This window comes from Coffea arabica, chromosome 8c, assembly GCF_036785885.1.
Source record: "Coffea arabica cultivar ET-39 chromosome 8c, Coffea Arabica ET-39 HiFi, whole genome shotgun sequence".
In the NCBI taxonomy this organism is placed as follows: Eukaryota; Viridiplantae; Streptophyta; class Magnoliopsida; order Gentianales; family Rubiaceae; genus Coffea; species Coffea arabica.
Window position 1 is genome coordinate 5,829,715 of NC_092325.1, and position 12,135 is coordinate 5,841,849.

Consider the following 12,135-nt stretch of genomic DNA (forward strand, 5'->3'; position numbering starts at 1 on the left):
GCTTCGGTTGTCCCTTGCAGCTGCTAGCCGTCCGTTGCAGCAGAAGAAATGAAATGAAATGAAATGCGGTTCTGAAGCCTTTGCGTACGAAAGACGCTTGACGTCAAATCTTTTAATACGTCAAATCAATTATAACTAGTACCCTACGCGCGCGTTTTGTGTTCGATTTCTCTTACGTTTGTTGCACTAGTGCACTAAACCTCTAAGACACTTACATTTATATAAATATTTTTCATTTTTAATTGTCCCAAAATAATGGTCCAAAGTCCCCCAATTAAGCGTGCACGTGAAACCACGTATTTCTAATTTAGGCGCAATAAAAATTGAAACATTTGAGAAATTCCTATAACGATTGTACCACTAGCTATCACTTGTGTAATTAAACCTAAAATTGTCTATTTTAGGACCATTGTTTAGGTCTCAAATTTTGAGCTTATTGTACTCCCAATTGGCTAAAGTTTTGAGATACGTTTTCATTTTTTCACTAATTAAGCTTTTATAAAAACATTTGTTTATTTATCTATATTTTTATTTTATTTTATTTTTTTCGAAATGAGACATTTTAGAAATATGACGAAACTATAAAATCATGTACTTTGGTCTAATAAGGCTAGAAAATATTATTCGTGGCAATAACCCAAATAAATAATTATTTTAGCCAAAATTAGGGATTTAATAAAATAATAGAATTTTCGAATCCTCACATCCTCTCCTCCTTAAGAAATTTCGTCCTCGAAATTTACCTTGATTGACGAACAGGTCTGGATACTTTTCTCGAATTGCTTCTTCGACCTCCCAAGTTGCTTCCTCCAACCCATGGTTCTTCCAGAGGACCTTCACTAATGGTATCTGTTTATTTCTCAATTCCTTTACCTTTCTATTCAGAAGTTTAACCGGTTTCTCCTCATAGGTTAAGGTCTCATCAATCTCAACATTTTCCGGTTGTATGACATGAGAAGGGTCCGGATGATATTTCTTAAGCATAGATTCATGAAACACATTATGGATTCGAGATAAACTCGGCGGTAATTCCAACTTATAGGCTACACTCCCCACACGTTGGATGACCTTATAAGGCCATACAAATCTTGGTTGTAATTTCTTTCCTTTTCCGGACTTCAACCTTGCTTTCAGAGGTGTAATCTTGAGAAATACCAAATCTCCAACATTAAACTCCAATTCTTTCCTCCGATTATTAGCATAACTCTTTTGGCGGCTCTGGGCAACCTGAATTCTTTGTCGTACCAACTTTACCTTTTCATTAGCTTCCTCAATCCAAGATACTGTGGTCGGATCTAGAATTTTTCGTTCACCTATTTCGTCCCAACAAATTGAAAACCTACATTTCCGACCATAGAGTGCCTCATACGGTGCCATCTGAATAGAAGAGTGGAAACTATTGTTGTAGGCAAATTCCACTAAACTTAAAACCTTACTCCAATTTTCTCCAAAGTCCAGAATACATGTCCTTAACATGTCCTCAAGTGTTTGAATTGTCCTTTCCGACTGTCCATCAGTCTGAGGATGATAAGTGGTACTAAAGTTCAACTTAGTCCCCAATACCTCCTGCATCTTTTGTCAGAATTTCGAAACAAATCTCGGATCCCTGTCGGACACAATACTCACAGGTATGCCATGCAACCTAATAATCTCATCCAAATACAATTTGGCCAACTTTTCTAACGGGTACTTCATGTTAATCGGCAGAAAATGAGCCGATTTGGTCAATCTATCCACTATTACCCAAATTGCATCATGGCTTCTCTGCGTTCTGGGTAATCTCGATACAAAATCCATAGTGATATTCTCCCATTTCCACTCAGATATTTCTAAAGGTTGCAAAAGTCCTGATGGTTTCTGATGTTCGGTTTTAATCTGTTGACAAATTAAACATGTTTGGACAAATTGGGCAATTTTCTTCTTTATGTTCTCCCACCAATACAGACTCTTCAAGTCCTGGTACATTTTATTCCCTCTTGGATGTACCGTAAACTTTGATCGGTGTGCCTCTTCTAAGATTTCCTTTCTAAGCCCTTCATCCTTTGGCACAACTACTCGATTCCGAAACCTCAATATTCCATCTGACCCCAAATTAAAATCTGTCTTGTCTCCCATTTTACTCTTTTCCACCCATTTTTGCACTTCCATGTCCTTTTCTTGAAATTCCTTGATGCGTTCCAATAGAGTGGAAGTTACTATAATATTCTCCAAAATTACCTTCCTTGGTTCCAATCGAGGATCCCAGTAACTCATTTCTTCCAATAATTGAAACTCCTTAATCATCAATCCAGCCATTTGTACCTAACGACTCAAGGCATCGGCCACTACATTAGCTTTCCCTGGATGGTATTTGATAGTGCAATCATAGTCTTCCAAAAATTCCATCCATCTACGTTGCCTCAAATTCAGCTCCTTTTGAGAAAACAAGTATTTAAGGCTTTTGTGGTCTGTAAAAACCTCAAAGGTTACCCCATACAAATAATGTCTCCATTTCTTCAAAGCAAAGACCACAGCCGCTAACTCCAAATCATGAGTCGGGTAATTCCCTTCATGGGGTTTCAATTTCCTAGAGGCATATGCTATTACTTTGCCATCTTGCATTAAAACACATCCCAATCCTTCCTTAGAAGCGTCTGTGTAAACCACAAAACTATCTTTTCCGTTTGGCAAAGCCAACACAGGTGCCCTTGTTAACCGTCTTTTCAATTCCTGAAAACTTTCCTCACACTTAGGACTCCATATAAACTTCCCATTTTTCTTGGTCAATTCAGTCATGGGTCCAGCAATTTTCGAAAAATCCTGAATGAATCTCCGGTAATACCCTGCTAATCCAATAAAACTCCGAATCTCGGTAGGGTTTTCCGGTCGTTTCCATTTCGAAACAGCTTCAACTTTAGCTGGATCCACTTTAATCCCATCCTTAGAAATTATGTGTCCCAAGAATGTCACTTCTTTTAACCAAAATTCACACTTGCTAAACATAGCATACAATTGGTGCTCCCTTAAGGTCTGTAAAACAACTCTCAAGTGTTTCTCATGGTCTTGCACATTCTTAGAATACACCAATATGTCATCAATAAAGACCACCACAAATTGGTCTAGATAAGGTTTAAATACCCTATGCATTAGATCCATAAAAGCAGCAGGAGCATTCGTTAACCCAAATGGCATCACGGCAAATTCAGAATGCCCATATCTCGAGTTAAAAGCAGTTTTGGGTATATTCTTTTCCAAAATCCTCAACTGATAATAACCCTGTCTCAAATCCAACTTAGAAAATACTACAGCCCCTTGTAACTGGTCAAACAACTCATCAATGTGGGGCAGTGGGTATTTATTCTTAGTTGTAACATTATTTAAACCTCTATAGTCTATACATAGCCTCAAACTCCCGTCTTTTTTCTTAACAAACAAAACTGGAGCTCCCCACGGAGAATCAATCTCTTTAATAAAACCCCTTTCTAGTAAATCTTGTAATTGCAATTTTAACTCCTTCAATTCTGTTGGGACCATTTGATATGGCGTACTAGAAATAGGGGTTACTCCCGGAGTTATATCAATCTTAAAGGCTATTTCCCGTTCCGGGGGTAGGGACTCCAATTCTTCAGGAAAAATATCAGGAAAGTCCTTCACTACAAGCATGTCCTCCAATTTCACCTTATCACTAGGGGTGTTAGTAAGAAAAGCCAAATATCCTTGAGCTCCTTTACTTAACAACTTTCTAGCCAGAATTCCTGAAATAAGTGCAGACGAGGCTAATTTCCCTTTTACATTCAGTTTCAGGGTTGCTTCTCCTGGAATACGCAAAACCACAACCTTCGTCCTACAGTTTAACTGAGCATTATAACGGGCTAACCAATCCATTCCTAAAATTACATCGTATCCCTTAATCATCAATCCCATCAAATCAGCTGATAATTTTCGTTCCCCAATCCAGACTTCACAACCTTGATACACCAAATTAGCAATTAAACTTTGATCCCCAGTAGGCGTTTTAACCTCTAGATCATATGGTAACTTAATTGGTTTCAAGTTTATCCCACTCATGAAATTAGGGTTTACGAAAGAATGTGTAGCACCTGGATCAATTAAAACCCTAGCTAAACGGTGAAAGATCGGAATCGTACCTTCTACCACCTCAGTTGCCGCAGGAACTTGTTGATAGTCCAGTGCATAAACCCTAGCCGGTACTTTCGGTCGACTCCCTCCGGCACTAGTTTGCTTAGAAGCTTACTTTTCTGGTCTTTGGGTATCACCTCCCGTTTTCATTTTATTTGGACAGTTCGCAAGCTGATGCTCGGTACTACGACAAGCCAGGCACTTCCCAGACTTCCTCCAACAGTCACTCTCTGAATGGTTTGGTTTTCCGCAATAACCACACGAAACTTGAGGGGTCACCGCTGAACCGCTAGAAGGCGCCCTTCTTGCTTGTGTCGGTCCACTACGACCTCCTCTAGATAAAGCTCCTCTTGAAGGTCCAGCAGTCCTTGGTCCTCCCATTCCTTTTCCCATTTTGGAAGGCTGTACATTTTTACTAGCTTGTCCAGAAGCATGGCTAGAAAAGTTTCTCTTTCTGCTATGGAAGTCTCTCACTTGAGACCTTGCACTTTCAACCCTTTGTGCCTTCTCTAAAGCCTCAGTAAATGTAGAGATTTGGCTGCAGCCAGGCCCTCTTGTATCTCCACATTAAGTCCTTGAACAAACCGTCTAATCCTTTTTCGCTCATTTGTCACCAGTTCGGGAGCATACTTTGAAAGTTTAGTAAATTTTCCTTCATACTCCGCTATACTAAGGGTTCCCTGTTTCAGCCTGATAAATTCATTCTCCCTCTTTTCTTGGATTAAGGGCGGAAGAAACTTTTCATTAAATTCCCTTGTGAAATTATCCCAAGTCCAAGGGGTTTGAGTTCTCTCCCATTTTCCTTTTATCAAATCCCACCAAGCACGGGCTACCCCCTCAAATTGGAAAGCAGCGAAATTCACTCGCCTATCCTCAGCGTAGTCTAAAGCAGCGAATATATTGGTCATCATTTCCAACCAATTCCCCGCCACCTCAGGATCAGGTTCGCCAAGAAACTTAGGCGGGTTAAATTTCAAGAATCTCTCTAAGGCTCTATCCATTCCTCTCTCCTGATCCCCAGGTTGGTTGTACGGTCCAGGGTCCTGTCTATCAGCCAAACGCTCTAGGATATCAGTCATCCTATTAATGGTAGTAGCCACTTGATTACCCTCAATATTTTCCTGACCTTGGATCGGTGCAGTTGCCGATCCCTGGTCACCCCCTTGAGGTTGGGCCTGACCACTCCCTCGACCACGACCTCGATCACTGTCTCGACCACGACCACGACCACGGTCTCGACCACGACCTCGACCACCTCTTAGTCCTTCCACGACCTAGGCGTGCCTAGTGCAAGAAATAAATAATTATGCGATGCAAAAATAGAAAGCAGGAACCAATCAAGAAAATATTGGAATTAACAATAATTTACATTAATTAGCATATCCAGTTCATACAATTAGCAAGTCATGGGGTAGTCACAAAAAATATAGCACACAGGTGCCACAAGAGTACTTTTAGTCACAGAAGACTAAAGTAAAACTAGTGCCTCAGAAATAGGCCACACAGTCATGCAAAATACAATGGGCTCAGCACTTAGCATCACCCCTGCTAATACTAGTCAAAAAGGGTCAAAAGAGGTCGATCAATCTAAACCTAGTCCGCAGCAGGACTATCAGGAGGAACCTCCTCCTCGGGATCCTCCTCCTCAGCATCAGGAATCACCTCAGTAGCGTCCTCAACCAATCTAGTAGCATCAGCCAGGATCTCAAAAGCCCGGTTACGGACATCCCGTCCTAGTCTAGTGAGTCGAGCCCTAGTATCCCGAAACTCCTCATTAACCACTGCAGATGTGACTACCTCCCCCTCAATCATCTCCTCGAGCTCGGCAATCCGCTCACCCTGAGCGCTAACCATCTGCCGAAACTCGTCTACCTCAGCCTGTAGATCGCGGTTGGCATCCACCAACTGACGACGCTCGTCGTCCAGAGCAAGCACTAGATAGTTCGGGTAGGCGAAAGTCAACCTACATGAACATCGAGGGTATCTATCATATGGTGAGTAGCGTACTCGAGCTCCTCCCACTAGAGCTCGGTAGAAGATAGTTCTAAGAGGTTCATAATGACCATTCGCATGGCCATTCCCGTTAGCTGTCGGGGCTCCATTTCCGTCATCCATCCCTGCAAAATAACAATACTTTTCAGGTTAGAAACTTAAATCACTACCTAGTTCTAATATCCTGCAATGCATGCCTAAGTTAATCGTTGGTTCATCCCGATTGTCACTTGAGGTAGGACTAACTTAATTGTTAGCTCGCCTCAAGTATCACTTAGGCTATGATTAAATCATCCCGTATCGAGTCTTAAAGGTAGAGTATCTAATATGTCTCCCATATAGACCTCTAACCTGGCGCTCTGATACCAACTGTGACGCCCCCACTTCTCCCTAAGGCGAACCAAAGGGTATACACGGGACGCCTGCCTAGCTCTCGCCAGGACTCAAACAATTCCATCCAACTTATATCCGGACCACACAATACAAATTGATAACTTAGATACAATAAATGCGGAAGTGTTCAAACTTAATAACAGTCATCCAGTCTCCAAACCACACGTCAGTATACATAATACATTTCGTCCAAAGGTTACATTTCCATACCAAAAGTACAATCCAAAACCAAAGGCATAACCAAAAGTAATAGCAAGCCCTAAAACAAAAATACATCAAGAGGGCTGCTCCATTTTACCTCCGAATTCAAACCTGTTAAGGAAAACAAGTCTACAGGGTGAGTAAAACGCTCGTGAGGCCAAGAACACACATGCAGACACCTAGTTCAGATAACAAGCCCAATTAACAATTCGGTAATAGCTTGCAAGTAATTAATAACGCCAACAAAAATGTAACCAGAAATAATTCAAGGATATAGAAGCTCTCAGGAGCTAAGTTCCACATTTGCCGATGTCATTTGTATATCTCCCCTTGATGGCTCTCCGTCACTCGAGTTGATATTTTCATATCCGTAGTTCACCACTTACTTCTCATCCGTCCACCATACACCACTTCGGGCCCGCACGATATTTATAAGGCGATATTTTACGAGTATGCCAAGCGAGATCTCTCAATAGATCAAGTTTATCATGTGAATCTCATGGTTCACCGAGGTTCCCGACCAAACCCATACCGGATCGGGTTCCAAGATCAGCCTATGAGTTTGGGCATCCCCCATGCATCATGTAAATGTCGAGGAGATTCACTCCATCGACGTATGCAATCGTAGCATACCATGTCATATATTCAAGCATTTGACAATTTTAATCATGTATTTCAAGTCATATAAACCATGCAAAGCATGTCAAACATGAGTCATTTGTTCCAAATGAGAACGAGTGCGATTAAGTACACACTCGACTCCATTTTTCAAAATCCAATAGACTAAGCATGTAATCAGGTAAGTCAAACAGGAATCAAGTCTTTAGAGTTCAAGTAGGCATACACTTGACACTCACCAAGTTATGCAAGCAAGTAAATTGGAGGAAGAGTTCAAACTTCCACAGTAGGGTCCTCTTGGAGGTCCTCGTGCGTGCCTGAGTAAATAATAGTGAATTATCATCCATATCCCAAATAACGAGGAATAATTCGTTCACTAGTATTACTCTAGGGAATTCCGTGAAAATGAATCTCAATTACTCGTAAATCGAGGTTCGAGAGAGGTTTGATAACATTCAACAATATTTAAGTCTTTATCTAGGAAATCGGGGATAAAACGTTTAGATAATATCAAAAGAATAAAGAGTTCTTGAAAAACTCTATTTCCTTAAAAGTTGGAAAATTTCAGTTTTGTTATGAATTTTTGAAAAATCGTAACTCACTCAGCATAAGTCCAGAATTAGAAAACTTTATACCGTTGAAAACCTCTTAGAAAGTACTGCAAGTTCCTAGAAGACACTTTTTCATGAATCGAAGTGTAAAGTGCTCAAAAATGAGCCTAAAGTTGCTGTTCCAAATCACCCAGGATTGAGCCGGGGTTGGTTTTTCGCTAACTTTGAAAATTTGGCAGAATTCACTCGTTGCAAACCAGCTCTTGAAACTTATAGCTCAATTAGAGGTGCAAGTAAGGTTTGGGGCAGAACAAACGGATCGAGAATCGGAGTTTCGAGCACCAAGATATGGTAGCTCAAAGTTGTGAAAAATTCAAGACTGTTACAAAATTTCCAGATTTGGTTCCGACTTTGGACCTTTTGTTAAGTGTCGAAACGGACTTGGATTGACACCAAATTTTGCAGTATACTACTCCTATATGAAGGGTAACTCTATATCAAATCTCATGGAAAAATACCCCCGGAAAGGTGGTTAATCAATCAACCAAAGTTTGGAAAATCCTTAAGGCAATCTGTCCAAAGCTAAGGTTTTCAAAAACGGGGCAGTTGCCGTGTATTGATCATAACTCCCTCAATTTAACTCGGAATTGGAAATGGTTGATAGTGTTAGAAAATACATTCATAGGGCTACAACTTCACAGAAGAAATCGTTTTAAGTTTCAGCATGCAACTGGTTCAAAATCAAGCCTCAAGTTGCAGTATCATCAAATCATTTCGGCAGAACGGAGAAACAGGACAGCCGACTTCAGATGAATGGTGTGGCTCACACACCTAAAACCAGAATGTGTATTATACACCGTTGGAAACATGGAAACGTCTAGTTTCAAATGCCGCAAATGGCACTTGATTTTGACATCGGAGTACGGAGTTATGGACGAAATACAAACACTGGTCTGGATTACGGCGAAACCGTTTTCCAGATTACTAGTTTTTGAAATAAATTCGTTTGACCCGCCAAAACTCAGTATTTTTCAATGAAAATTTTTATACAACTACTACAACATATAAACAACACAATCAAGCTATTAAATCCTCAAATTTCTGCATTAAAGTGACCGAACAGAACATGGGTAAAATGGGAAGTTTTTGCTTCAAGAGTTCAACAACGTTTCTGGCCACAATACACCTTTAATCTACTTCCTTAAGCTCTAATTCAACAATAAAACCCTCATCAAACATCATCACAGCCATCAACCCAAAGTGGGAGTTCATAGAGCCCACATTTCCAACAATACAAGCTACTAAAGTGAAGATTCCAACTCAAATGCATAGATCAACTTCCATAAGACAAGTTTAAGGTGCTTGATTACTACCTACTTTGATGGCCGGTTTGGACAGATTTTTTGGCCCTTTGAAGCTTGAAGAAACCGTGGATAGCTCCTTCCTTTTGCAGCTAAGTTGTTGTCCAAGTGAAAAGCTAAATGAATGTGAAGTTTGGTGAGAATCTATGGAAGTTTTGGTAAGGATTTGGATGAGTTTTGGAAGAAAGGAATGGTGAAGCTTCGGTTGTCCCTTGCAGCTGCTAGCCGTCCGTTGCAGCAGAAGAAATGAAATGAAATGAAATGCGGTTCTGAAGCCTTTGCGTACGAAAGACGCTTGACGTCAAATCTTTTAATACGTCAAATCAATTATAACTAGTACCCTACGCGCGTTTTGTGTTCGATTTCTCTTACGTTTGTTGCACTAGTGCACTAAACCTCTAAGACACTTACATTTATATAAATATTTTTCATTCTTAATTGTCCCAAAATAATGGTCCAAAGTCCCCCAATTAAGCGCGTACGTGAAACCACGTATTTCTAATTTAGGCGCAATAAAAATTGAAACCTTTGAGAAATTTCTATAACGATTGTACCACTAGCTATCACTTGTGTAATTAAACCTAAAATTGTCTATTTTAGGACCATTGTTTAGGTCTCAAATTTTGAGCTTAATGTAGTCCCAATTGGCTAAAGTTTTGAGATACGTTTTCATTTTTTTACTAATTAAGCTTTTATGAAAATATTTGTTTATTTATTTATATTTTTATTTTATTTTTTTTTCGAAATGAGACATTTTAGAAATATGACGAAACTATAAAACCATGTACTTTGGTCTAATAAGGCTAGAAAATATTATTCGTGGCAATAATCCAAATAAATAATTATTTTAGCCAAAATTAGGGATTTAAAAAAAATAATAGAATTTTCGAATCCTCACATCCTCTCCCCCTTAAGAAATTTCGTCCTCGAAATTTATCTTGATTGACAAACAGGTCTGGATACTTTTCTCGAATTGCTTCTTCGACCTCCCAAGTTGCTTCCTCCAACCCATGGTTCTTCCAGAGGACATTCACTAATGGTATCTGTTTATTTCTCAATTCCTTTACCTTTCTATCCAGGAGTTTAACCGGTTTCTCCTCATAGGTTAAAGTCTCATCAATCTCAACATTTTCCGGTTGTAAGACATGAGAAGGGTCTGGATGATATTTCTTAAGCATAGATTCATTAAACACATTATGGATTCGAGATAAACTCGGCGGTAATTCCAACTTATAGGCTACACTCCCCACACGTTGGATGACCTTATAAGACCCTACAAATCTTGGTTGTAATTTCTTTCCTTTTCCGGACTTCAACCTTGCTTTCAGAGGTGTAATATTGAGAAATACCAAATCTCCAACATTAAACTCCAATTCTTTCCTCCGATTATCAGCATAACTCTTTTGGCGGCTCTGGGCAACCTGAATTCTTTGTTGTACCAACTTTACCTTTTCATTAGCTTCCTCAATCCAAGATACTGTGGTCGGATTTAGGATTTTTCGTTCACCTATTTCGTCCCAACAAATTAAAGACCTACATTTCCGACCATAGAGTGCCTCATACGGTGCCATCTGAATAGAAGAGTGGAAACTATTGTTGTAGGCAAATTCCACTAAAGTTAAAAACTTACTCCAATTTTTTCCAAAGTCCAGAATACATGTCCTTAACATGTCCTCAAGTGTTTGAATTGTCCTTTCCGACTGTCCATCAGTCTGAGGATGATAAGTGGTACTAAAGTTCAACTTAATCCCCAATGCCTCCTGCATCTTTTGCCAGAATTTCGAAACAAATCTCGGATCCCTGTCGGACACAATACTCACAGGTATGCCATGCAATCTAATAATCTCATCCAAATACAATTTGGCCAACTTTTCTAACGGGTACTTCATGTTAATCGGCAGAAAATGAGCCGATTTGATCAATCTATCCACTATTACCCAAATTGCATCATGGCCACTCTACGTTCTGGGTAATCTCGATACAAAATCCATAGTGATATTCTCCCATTTCCACTCAGGTATTTCTAAAGGTTGCAAAAGTCCTGATGGTTTCTGATGTTCGGTTTTAACCTGTTGACAAATTAAACATGTTTGGACAAATTGGGCAATTTCCTTCTTTATGTTCTCCCACCAATACAGACTCTTCAAGTCCTGGTACATTTTATTCCCTCCTGGATATACCGTAAACTTTGATCGGTGTGCCTCTTCTAAGATTTCCATTCTAAACCCTTCATCCTTTGGCACAACTACTCGATTCCGAAACCTCAATATTCCATCTGACCCCAAATTAAAATCTGTCTTGTCTCCCATTTTACTCTTTTCCACCCATTTTTGCACTTCCGTGTCCTTTTCTTGAAATCCCTTGATGCGTTCCAATAGAGTGGAAGTTACTATAATATTCCCCAAAATTACCTTCCTTGGTTCCAATCGAGGATTCCAGTAACTCATTTCTTCCAATAATTGAAACTCCTTAATCATCAATCCAGCCATTTGTACCTGACGACTCAAGGCATCGGCCACTACATTAGCTTTCCCTGGATGGTACTTGATAGTGCAATCATAGTCTTCCAAAAATTCCATCCATCTACGTTGCCTCAAATTCAGCTCCTTTTGAGAAAACAAGTACTTAAGGCTTTTGTGGTCTGTAAAAACCTCAAAGGTTACCCCATACAAATAATGTCTCCATTTCTTCAAAGCAAAGACCACAACCGCTAACTCCAAATCATGAGTCGGGTAATTCCCTTCATGGGGTTTCAATTTCCTAGAGGCATATGCTATTACTTTGCCATCTTGCATTAAAACACATCCCAATCCTTCCTTAGAAGCGTCTGTGTAAACCACAAAACTATCTTTTCCGTTTGGCAAAGCCAACACAGGTGCCCTTGTTAACCGTCTTTTCAA

General features: G+C 39.8%; 1 long non-coding RNA gene across 1 annotated transcript; it reads right to left on the reverse strand.

The window, feature by feature from the left end:
* Positions 1 to 6,600: 6,600 nt before the first annotated feature.
* LOC140013617 (uncharacterized) lies at positions 6,601 to 9,462 on the reverse strand. The gene is made up of 3 exons (XR_011820440.1): positions 9,248 to 9,462; positions 7,563 to 7,640; positions 6,601 to 6,816 (listed from the first exon to the last, which is right to left on the reverse strand). It is a non-coding gene; the product is annotated as an uncharacterized lncRNA (long non-coding RNA).
* Positions 9,463 to 12,135: the final 2,673 nt, after the last annotated feature.